Genomic DNA, 11,380 nt, shown 5'->3' on the forward strand with positions numbered 1-11,380 from the left:
ATAAATCTAAATTGATCTTCTAATGCAACTTGATACATGTGGAAAGGAAAACATTAAAGAAGCAATCAGATATATAACATAATAGAAAACTCTCATCTTTTCGAGACACCCATAATCAATAAACAGAGTGCCGTATTGAACATCATCTGCCGAAAAAAAATTAGCATACCATATTAAAAGCTGATTTTGAATGCAGGATGCAACATACGTAGAATGTGAATACAGAAGGAAATAATTTCTATTAAAATCTCCCATCTTTGCCTGTGCCAAAGGGATTGTATTCAAGGATTTGATTAGATTTAGCTATCACCAAAAGTAATAATCTGCCCAAGTGCATGTCTCGCACGAAGCTGCAGCAATAGAAGAAAATTAACATAATACTTAATAAAAGTGTAAAACGAATTTAGTTTGGAATGAAGAATAAAAGACCTTCACATCCATGTGAGAATTATTGACCATCCTCTGTATTTGAGAAACTATGCCAAGTCTATGCAAAATCATAATTCAACCAAATACATTGAAACTTTTACGAAGAGTGAGATTAACTAACAAGGGTATATCTTGGCATAAGGACCAAGATTATCTTATAAAATTGAAAAATAAAATAAAATAAAAGTGCCATTCCATCCAAGATAAAAGCTTCTCAACTCAGAAGCATGTTGCAATACTTGAAACAACAATAGCTTTAACATCCCTCCGTGATGAACAATAAATGAAAATTAACTAAGCCTACCTTAAGGCATTAGAGATTGTTGAAGTCATTTTATCAAGAATCAAGCCTCCAGCTAACGTACCACAAATCCCACAAACAATTGTAATACTCCAAACAACAAGTCAGCATTACTCTGTCAAAAAAAATAAATAACAAAATTGTCAAAGAAGAAAAATTTTCATAAATATTAATAAATGCACAACTACAACAACATCAAGCTTTAACCTACTAGAAGAGGTTGATTTCATATAATCAAAACCCAATTGAGCTCTATCAATGACTAAGTCTTCAATAGAACCAATTTGGCTAAGCTCTTTTTGTAATGAATTGTTCTAATATTTGATATGAAGCATATGATATTTAAGCACATTATCACATCATATGGTAAATGCTGTATCCTGCCTTCGATCTTCAGTACGAGTAGGCCCCAATAATAAAATTGTATGATATATAACCTAGCAATGATTAAACTCTTTAAGCCAGAATATTTGAAATTGTTTTGAATTGACGATTCAATTATCAAATCCTCCATTGAAAATCTGTTTTGATTCTTTAGACAATATTGTCAATAAAACTTTCATGAAAAAATTAATTATCTCCAAGTTAGTAAAAAAGTAAATACCTAGAACATTTCTGACATACACTTGGTCACACAAAAGCTCCAACATATCTTTTGAGAACCTGATGATGTGATTCTTCAATATGGATAGTGACCTGAGAAACATAAATATCAATTATAAAGGTGAAATATAATATTTAGCTGGTCTATCTACAACATAATCATCATTGTTGTCACAAACTTACAACAACTTTTTATGGGTTACATACAGTGAGTGTAAAATAAAACTATAACACATAAAATATTTATAGAAAATTTCTTTAAAGTTAATATTATCTAATCTATTAATAATTTTTTTCCTCTAAATTTATTAGATTTTCAGTTTTAACTCACTTGGATCCTCTGATAAAGCTTTCATCTCGAGCAAGCATCTCACCATCTATAAGGAAAACCTCTAACTTTGAGCATCAAAAAATAAATTTAATTTTATCCTTTGGAATTCTAAAAGACAACAAAGATTAAAGCATAAAATAATTTTACCAACATAATTGTCAAGAGTTGACAGTACCTCTACATTCATTAGATGTCGGTATCAGTTTGGATTCCATGGGAGTGAAACCTATTGTGACAAATCAAATATTGTGATACTATTAGAAGGAGCAAAAAATTGACTAACTTCTAGAAACAAGTCATTTAGGAGAAATGGTTACCCTTCAACTGCAAATGTTTCATTATAAAATCCAAAATGGGAAAAGGAAACATTAAAATTGCCTCATCCCAAAATGCAATATGCCAATTATATTGGCCTCCAACCTACACATTATTTAAATTTTTGAAGATGACTCATTTGCAGATGACACATTCAAAAAAATAATGGATGCAAAGTGTGTAGAAAATTTTCTAATAAACAGTTCTTTAAGTTAGCATTACACAAGCCCATACATGTACAGTAAATGAACTCATAAGCAACTATATTAATACTTAAACAACATCAGTTCATGACAAATAAAATGATTATTTAAACCAGCAAACTAAGGAAACAATAAGAGAACCATCTAAAAAGTCAGATTTTATGAGTATTAATCTTACAAGTCCACCATAAACATAGCCCAAATTTGTCCCAGTTGGTATGCACATATAGAAGGTAGCAAGCCATGCTATTTTCTGCCATCAATAAAAATACAAGTAAAGCTATAACTCTGGATTGGTGGAGATATTAAATTCACCTAATTCTAATGGGAATGAAAGAGATAAGACTAACCTGTTCAACATGAGCATTGTCATCTATGAAAAGTACTGCAAGACTTATGAAGGATGCTTCGCCTACACCAACTAGCCTGCCAAAACAATGGCATCAGTCTTGACTCTTGACACAATACATAATACTAGCAAATGGCAAAGTATTAAGGCCTTGACAAGTTGAAAACATATTCCCTCACATTCGGCATATTGCAATAGGCCAAAAATTCAATGAACTACCACATCCAGCTATGGCGAACGTTCAAATTGACAATCCAACACCAATAAGAGAAAACGGATTGTGACTGCAAAACATGAAAATGCATTAAACAAACCATGCAATTGAAAGGGAATCATGTAGGCCCGGTCTCATATAGTTAACTCTTCCTACTCTAAGCTACTTTAATTTAGCAACAACACGGAGTTAGTAGCACCTTTTAGCAAGAGAAGCAAATATTTGAGAAGTAATTAGAAGTCCAACCATAAATGCAGATGAGAGAACTCCATCTCGAAAATTTCTCAAGTAAAAATTCTCCCTGAGATGAAAATAAAATTATATCAACCCCGAGAAGATGAAGCTAAGAATAACAACAATAATAATTAGGGAAGAAAAATAGCAAAATTGGAGCTTACTGAATTTCAGTAGCGGCAGTGCAAATACCAGAATCGTCGCAAATCTCAAGGTTTTCATTAACACCGTTGCTAGCAATAGCACCATGATCTACATAGTTTAACATATTAATTACACAGAATATCATCAAGTCCTTCCTCAGATTGAATGCAACAACAACAAGCAAAGTTCTGCAGTAACAATTGTATGCTTGTTTTTGAATTCGAAGTTCAATTTCAAAATCAGTAACGAAAGAACCATTAATTACACACAGAAAACAAATCAAACATAGCAAAACTCAAATCGGCAGGGAGAGAAGGAGAATACCTTCTTGCGACCGATTTAGCGACTAATTTTTTTGCTCCTATAAATCTTATATCAGTCGCTAAATCTAGGTCCATGATTAGGAATATCTAGCCACTAAGTAATTCTCTTAAATTATCTCCATTAATCCACCTACAATCAATCATTACGTGCATGAACAGTTCACTATCATTGTCCCTCCTGTATTAGTCTTTCAAACATCTCAGGTCTTGTTCCTTAGAAGAACACTTGTCACTCTCTACTTATACCAAGGCAACACTACATGTTTAGAAGTCATAAGGGCTTCTACACTATAGAATGCACCATACTTTTATTCCATCCAACAAATTTTAGGTGCAAGCACAACATATATTGGTATATATTGGAATTATAAACCAAGATGTGATCAACCTGTTGGGATATGCTTACTTGCACCAGAAGAGTGTCCTAACTTCTAACTTAAACTATGTCTACACTTAGACCTCTTTGTCAATGTTTCCACTTGTTATTTCCTTTGGTCTCCCTTTTCTAATTATTAAACTGCAGCACATTAAGATATTTATGACTTACCTACCATATTTTATTTTTGGTATTAAACCTGTTCCTTGGGACTATTGGACCTCAGCCCATCCATATCCCTTAATTTAGAGTAGACAAAGTAGAATCTAATGATATAACAAGAACCATATGATATAGATATAGAATTGTATTTAGTTTCATTTGCTCTTTTAATCACATGAAAATTAGTCAAGTATTATATTCTTTTGAAGAGACCCGAGATATGAGGCATTTCTTTTTACTTTTGAATTTTGAGGTGTGTTGAAATTTATTGCAAATACAAACTATATGTTATTTCAGCAACTAGCAACTATTTAACTGGGAAGTGCCACTAACAAGTTGTGTTGATGACTTCTAGCTTCCAATTATTACACTACTTCAACATGCACTTTGTTATATTGTGCAGGTACGCTATGAGAATAGTCTTATTGTTGAACTTGAAATTGTGTCTCAGGAGAAATCCATTCTTATAGAAAGAGGTCTTACACAACTTTGGAAACATAAGCCAAACAAGACATTTATAGTGTTAAGCTTAACCATGTTTTTAAAGCAATTGTTTGTAATGCCTTGGACTTGATTGACCATGAGGTATCTTTCAGGTCTAGATCAAGAGACACTACAAAAAAAAAGGCCTATGGCCACGGTAAAAAACCGTGACCATAGCTAGTAAAAAGGGTGACCATAGACCCTTTTAGGCCACCCCCCAAAACCGTGACCATAGACCCTTTTAGGTCACCATTTTTTGAAAAACCGTGACCATAGACCCTTTTTGGTCACTGTAAAAAACCGTGACCATAGACCCCTTTAGGTTACCCCTTAAAACCGTGACCATAGACCCTTTTAGGCCACCCTTTTTTAACAAACCGTGACCATAGGTACTCTATGGTCACTCTTTCCAAAAAAACCGTGACCATAGCTTTTTTTTTTTGGTCACCCTAAAAAACCGTGACCATAAAGGGTCTATGGTCACGATTTTTTACCGTGACCAAAAAAACCGTGGCCATAGACCCAAAATGTTGTAGTGAGAAGATTCAAGAGACTCCGGAAGAAACAGAAGAGATAGTTGAAGATTCAATGCAAGAAGATGTTGTGCCAGCCGATAGTTCTGATGTGGTTGTTTCTACTAGACACAATACTTTTATGCCAACTTTTGACTTCAATAAAATACCAGAAGAGAATGAGGGCTCTTGAATCATGTAGTTTGTTTGATATTTTGACTTGGGTTTTAAATACCAATTGTTTGGGATTTAATTTGATCTTGTTAGATACCTTTGAGTTATGGCGAACTTATGTTGGACTTGTTTCTCCAAAAATTGGGACTAAATTGAAAATTTGGGACTTGTATTTAGATGTTGAATTTGATGAAATAGCAATGACCTTGTTGGAGATCGAAATTAAACTTAATTTGCTCGAAATTATTATAGTCGCATTATTATACTTTTATCATTAGTTATGTTACACAATCTTTTAAAAAATCAACTATTTAGTTATGTTACTGGTTTTACGAAAAGATCATTGAAGCCTTTTTTTCAAGGCTTAGCCATTAAAGTATTTAAGCTCAACATGCAATCTTTAGACCAAAAAAAAAATAAAAATAAAAATAAAATAAGATTTTAATATTTTTTATTTTTATTTTTTAAATAAATGCCTGCATAACACTTAGCCAGATCTCCTCAAAAGTAACATCAACGTTGTAAATCTAATTAAGCATGTCTAGCATAAGTTGATAATAACGATATTACAATTCTAAGTAAAAACTAATATACTCCTCATCAAGAGATTTTGAGAATGAATCTAACATAGTTTCTAAGTCAACATTTTCATGAACCTTGAATGAACTAGTTACCTTGACATTCTTTAATTCATGCCACCAATACTTTGTGTCATTAAAATGGTGAAACTACTTCCACTTTTTTCTTCCTATTAATAACTCATACATAAACAAGATAAATGGTTTATTGTCATAATCAGACTACAAGATGAATATAATAGTTTCTGGGCAGCAACTTGAAAGCAACCAATTCACATAAGAGAAATAGAGAGCTTCATTTTTCAGAACAAACTGCAATCCTAGGCCATTCATAGTAGGAGGAGTGGATGAAACTTGGATTTGAATCAAAATCTATTAAATTCCAGGCACACCATAATAATAATAATAATAATAATAATAATAATAATAATAATAATAATAATAATGTTGTGATAAGTATGAATGATATGGATGACCATTAATAATATGGGTGGCTTAATATTTCCATAGTAGAATACTCATATTACCAAGAGAACTTACATTTAATAAAGGTTGAAAATGTAGACCCTATACATGTATAAATAGGGGGTATGATATGAGGCAATATACAACTACAATCAATAACAATTCTCTCTCTCTCCTTATATTGTCTATATACAAAACTTTTCTCCTCTCTCTTTCATACGTTGCTAATATATATATAATAGTAGTAAATATATTAGTTACTTCTATTATTATAGTGAGATAATTATATTAGTGAATATCAAACTAGAGTCTTCTATTTACATTTTATTTATTATATCTTCCTTATTTATTTATTCTACAACACGTTATCAGCACAAGACTCTGATCAAATTTTTGGAAGACTCCAGGTAATAAAATTTCATTATGTCGAAACTCTCTCATCTTGAATTTAATGCTCTTGATATATCTGGAAACAATTATTTATCATGGATATTAGATACTAAAATCCATCTTGATTCAATAGATTTTGGAGATACCATTGAGGCTGAAAATAATATATCCCAGAAGGATAAAGCCAAAGTCATGATTTTTCTTCGTCGTCATCTTGATGTATGATTAAAAAATGAATATCTCACATTAAAGATCCTGCAGATCTGTGAAAAGACCTTGAAGAAAGGTACAATTATCAAAAGACGGTAATACTTTCTTAAACCTGATATGTTAGAGAAAATTTTTTCGATCTTCCATGTCTCGAATGTGCTCCTGCAAGAGAAAAAGGATTTAAAAAATATAAATGCAACAATGAATTACTTTTAAGAAATCATGAAACGCGCCCAGCTGGCACCGTCCCATTTCCTAAAACAAATGCGGCAAATAATTACCCCAGAAGAGATAAATAGCAAGGTTTTAGTAGCAAGAAAAATTATGGAAGGAAGAAGAATTATGTTCACAACAAAGGATCTCACCAAAAGTGGGATAAAGAAAGGAACAATGGACAAAATAAATCAATTGAGGATAAATATTTCCATTGTGGTGGAAAGGGCCATTGGTCGTGTGCCTGTCATACACCAAGGCACCTAGTCGATCTTTATCAAGCATCTTTGAAAAAAGATGACAAGGAAAAGAAAACAAATTTTGTTTCAAATGATGCTGAAAATTACACCACACATTATAATGTATCTGATTTCTTTGAGGATTCTGAAGGAAATATTGGTCATTTGATCAATGATGGAATAGTTTAATATGTAAGATTGTTAAGTATTCATGTAAATAAATAATGTAAAGAACTCCTTGTCAAGTTTTATTTTCTATGCATATGAATTTCAAGTATAATGTATATGAATAATATTTAATAAAATATGTATGAATCTCAAAATTACTGAATGTGCCAAGATAATAATAATAAAATTTTTATACTATACTTTTTATAAAAATATTTTCAATCAAGGAAATGATTTTATTGCGTAGATATTTCTACTCATTTTATTATTATTTGTCTCTGAAGAGAAAGGCAAGGTCATATAGTGAGGATGTTTGCCTTGCGCATAGTGCAATTTCGCACACCATTCTCAAAAGTAATCTATATTTTATCTATCTTGTGCCAAAAGAAGAATATGTTAATACTATTATTGGTTCGGGCAATGTGATAGAAGGCTCCGAAAGAGCTATAATTTTGTTTCTTGGAGGAACAAAATTTATAATAAATAATTCACTATTATCTACTAAGTCTCTAAGAAACTTATTGAGTTTTAAAGATATTCTCCGAAATGGATATCATATTGAGACAATGAATGAGAAAAATTATGAGTACTTATCTATCACAACTCATGATTTAAATAAAAAGGTTATATTAGAAAATTTACCCTCACTTTCATTTGGGTTGTATTATACTAGAATTAGTGCAATTGAATCACATGCCATTGTAAACTAGAAGTTTACTAGCCCAGATGAATTCATCACTTAGCACGACTGATTGGGTCATCTGAAAACAACCATGATGCGGATAATTATTGAAAACTCCCATGGACATTCACTAAAAAACCAGAAGATTCTTAAATCTAGTGAATTTTGTTTTGCTGCATGTTCTCAGGGGAAGTTAATTTTAAGGCCATCACCAGTTAAGATTGGATTTGAGTCTCCTGAATCCTAGAAAGAATTCAAGGCAATATATGTGGACCTATTCATCTACCATGTAAATCTTTTAGATATTTTATGTTCCTAATAGACATATCTTCAAGATGGTCACATGTGTGCTTATTGTCTTCTCACAAACTAGCATTTGCAAGATTTCTGGCTCAAATTATTTGATTAAAAGCATAGTTTCCAGAAAATCCAATCAAAGTAATCCGTCTTAATATTGCTGATGAATTTACTTCCCAAGCTTTTGATGCCTATTGTATGGCTAATGGAATAAGTGTTGAACATCCAGTAGCTTATGTTCACACACAAAATGGGTTAGTAGAATCACTTATTAAACGTCTCTAATTAATTACTAGACCCTTTCTTATGAGAACAAATCTCCCAACCTTGGTTTAGGGGTATACTATTTTACATGCCGCAGCACTTATTTATTTGAGGCCAACGAGTTACCATCAGTTCTCTCCTATGCAATTAGCTTTTGGCCAGCAGCCAAATGTTTCCCATTTAAGAATATTTGGGTGTGCGATATATGTTCCCATTGCACCACCTTCTCGCACTAAAATAGGACCCCAAAGAAAATTGGAGATATATGTTGGATATGATTCTCCCTCTATAGTGAGGTATCTTGAGATACAAACTGGAGATGTATTTAAAGCCCAATTTATGGATTGTCATTTTGATGAATCAAAATTTCCAACATTAGGGGGAGAGAATAAGCTTTCTGAAAAGGAACTTAATTGGAATGCATAATCCTTAATGCATTTAGATCCTTGATTAGGGCAATGTGAAATAGAAGTTCAAAAGATTATACATTTGCAAAGAATAGCAAATAATTGCCTGATGCATTTTCTGATACGAAAAGGATTACTAAATCCTATATGCCGGTTGAAAATTCTTCGATTCAAGTTGATGTCCCAGTCGGACAAATTGCCACCGAAGCAAATTCACGCCAGAAGCATGGCAGGCCTGTCGGTTCCAAAGACAAAAATCCTCGAAAAAGAAAAGAGGTAAATGCTATTCTTGTTGAAAAAGACATAGTAAAAACACCTGCAGTTGTTCAAAATTATGATATAGTTTTAATGCCAGAAGACGTTCAAGTACCTGAAAATTGTGAAAATAATGAGATCTCGATAAATTATGTCTTTATAGGAGAGAAATGGGACCGAAAATAAGACAATTGCCAATGAAATATTTGCATATAATGTGACATTAAATATCATGCACGAAAGTAAGGATCTTGATCCAAGATCAGTCAAAGAATTTCGACAAAAAAATGATTGGCCAAAATGGGAAGAAGTCATAAAGGCTGAGTTAGACTCACTTGCAAACGTGAAGTCTTTGGACCTGTAGTCCGTACACCAGAAGATGTAAAACCTGTTGGATACTGATAGGTATTTGTGAGAAAACGAAATGAGAAAAATGAAGTCGTACGCTACAAAGCGTGACCTAGGCCCTGTCTTTCTTCTCTCGCCGTCAATATCAATCCTCCCACTACCGATAAGCACCACTAATTCATCGTGTGTGGTTGCTAATTCGTATAGAGAACTTACAGCCATTAATGGCTAATAGTTGACATGCATTCTTGTTTTGATCTTGTTAACCGAGTTAATTTATTAAGCTCTTCTTGAATTGGGGTTTATGGTATTATTAATTGGGTTTTTATGTGAATTATGGGTTCCGCCAAAAATAGAGTTGAATAAATTAGCACTCTTTCCATTTTTTTATATATTATCTGGGTATATATATATATATATATATATATATATATATATATATATATATATATATATATATATATATATATATATATATATATATATATATATATATATAATTTCAATATAGATTAAAAAAGGTGGAATAATTGAAAACAAATAAATAAATAAAGGCTCAATTTATATATATACAACATAACTTATGTTCGCTCTTCAGCATGTTAAAAATTAAATGTATGTGCATACCTTTATTTAAAGAAGAGATAATTGCAAATTTGAGGGCTATTACTTAGTGTTGCAATTTAGACATTGTTTTATGATTCAATGGAAGAATATATATAATTAAATAATCAATTAATTTAGTGGGTGGAAAGGGTACATCAATCTTGTTTCTATGTCTTTTATTTTCTTATCTAATGGATTATAGGTTTCTATTTTTTAATTATTGAGAACTATATAAAGTACGATGATTTTGAGTATTCTTAATATTATTGTTGTCATTTGCTCTTAATTTGACTTTGTCACTTATTAATTGTTATTTGTGATGGTGTGTTGAGGTTGAATAAATCTACTTGCATTATTATAAGAAAGGCTATCAGAAATTTTTTGTCTTAAATCTGTTATTGATTCAAAGATTTCATGTTTTACTATATTTTGATTTGAATTTATTATTGTATAAATAAGCATAAAATTTTGTACATATAGCTTGCACTTATATATTAAATTTTACCAATGTGTTAATATTCATGATTTTCTACTTTATATATGGATGCATTTTAATATGAGAAAAAAAATATTTATGTACTTGTTCTTATATGTTATAATTCGAATGCAGTCAGTGGCGGATCCACGGGGGATCTAAGGTGGCCATGGTCCCCCCAAATTTTTTAAAAAAAAATAGTAAATAGTAATAATTAATAATATTAAATTTTTTTATATATAATATTAAAAAAAATATAAATTACAAAATTTTATAAATTAAAATAACTAAAAACTGTACTATGTATTGGATATTTGAATTATTGTTGTTCTTGTTAACAAATAGCTCATTCTAATAATTAATAAAAATGGTTCTATTATACTAGTCCAACCCCATACTATTAATTAAAGTAACCCTAGTACATTTTTCAAATATTTATTTCAAACTATCATAGGCATAGCGTCACTTTTCTCTCTCTTTTAGTGATTCCCAAACTTTTGGTCTTCTACTCTTCTCATTTTAATTTTCTTTTCATACCAAAACAAGACATATGAAGAAAAACCATTGAAGAGAAGTGAACAACAAAATATTAACCATTGAATGCACAACAAAGATTCAAAGAGGTATATT

At 31.3% G+C, this 11,380-nt stretch overlaps 1 pseudogene; it reads right to left on the reverse strand.

Moving 5' to 3' along the window:
* Positions 1-475: 475 nt before the first annotated feature.
* Positions 476-3,274, reverse strand: LOC112704122 (probable sphingolipid transporter spinster homolog 2; annotated as a pseudogene).
* Positions 3,275-11,380: the final 8,106 nt, after the last annotated feature.

The sequence above is a fragment of the Arachis hypogaea genome, chromosome 7 (genome assembly GCF_003086295.3).
Source record: "Arachis hypogaea cultivar Tifrunner chromosome 7, arahy.Tifrunner.gnm2.J5K5, whole genome shotgun sequence".
Classification (NCBI taxonomy): Eukaryota; Viridiplantae; Streptophyta; class Magnoliopsida; order Fabales; family Fabaceae; genus Arachis; species Arachis hypogaea.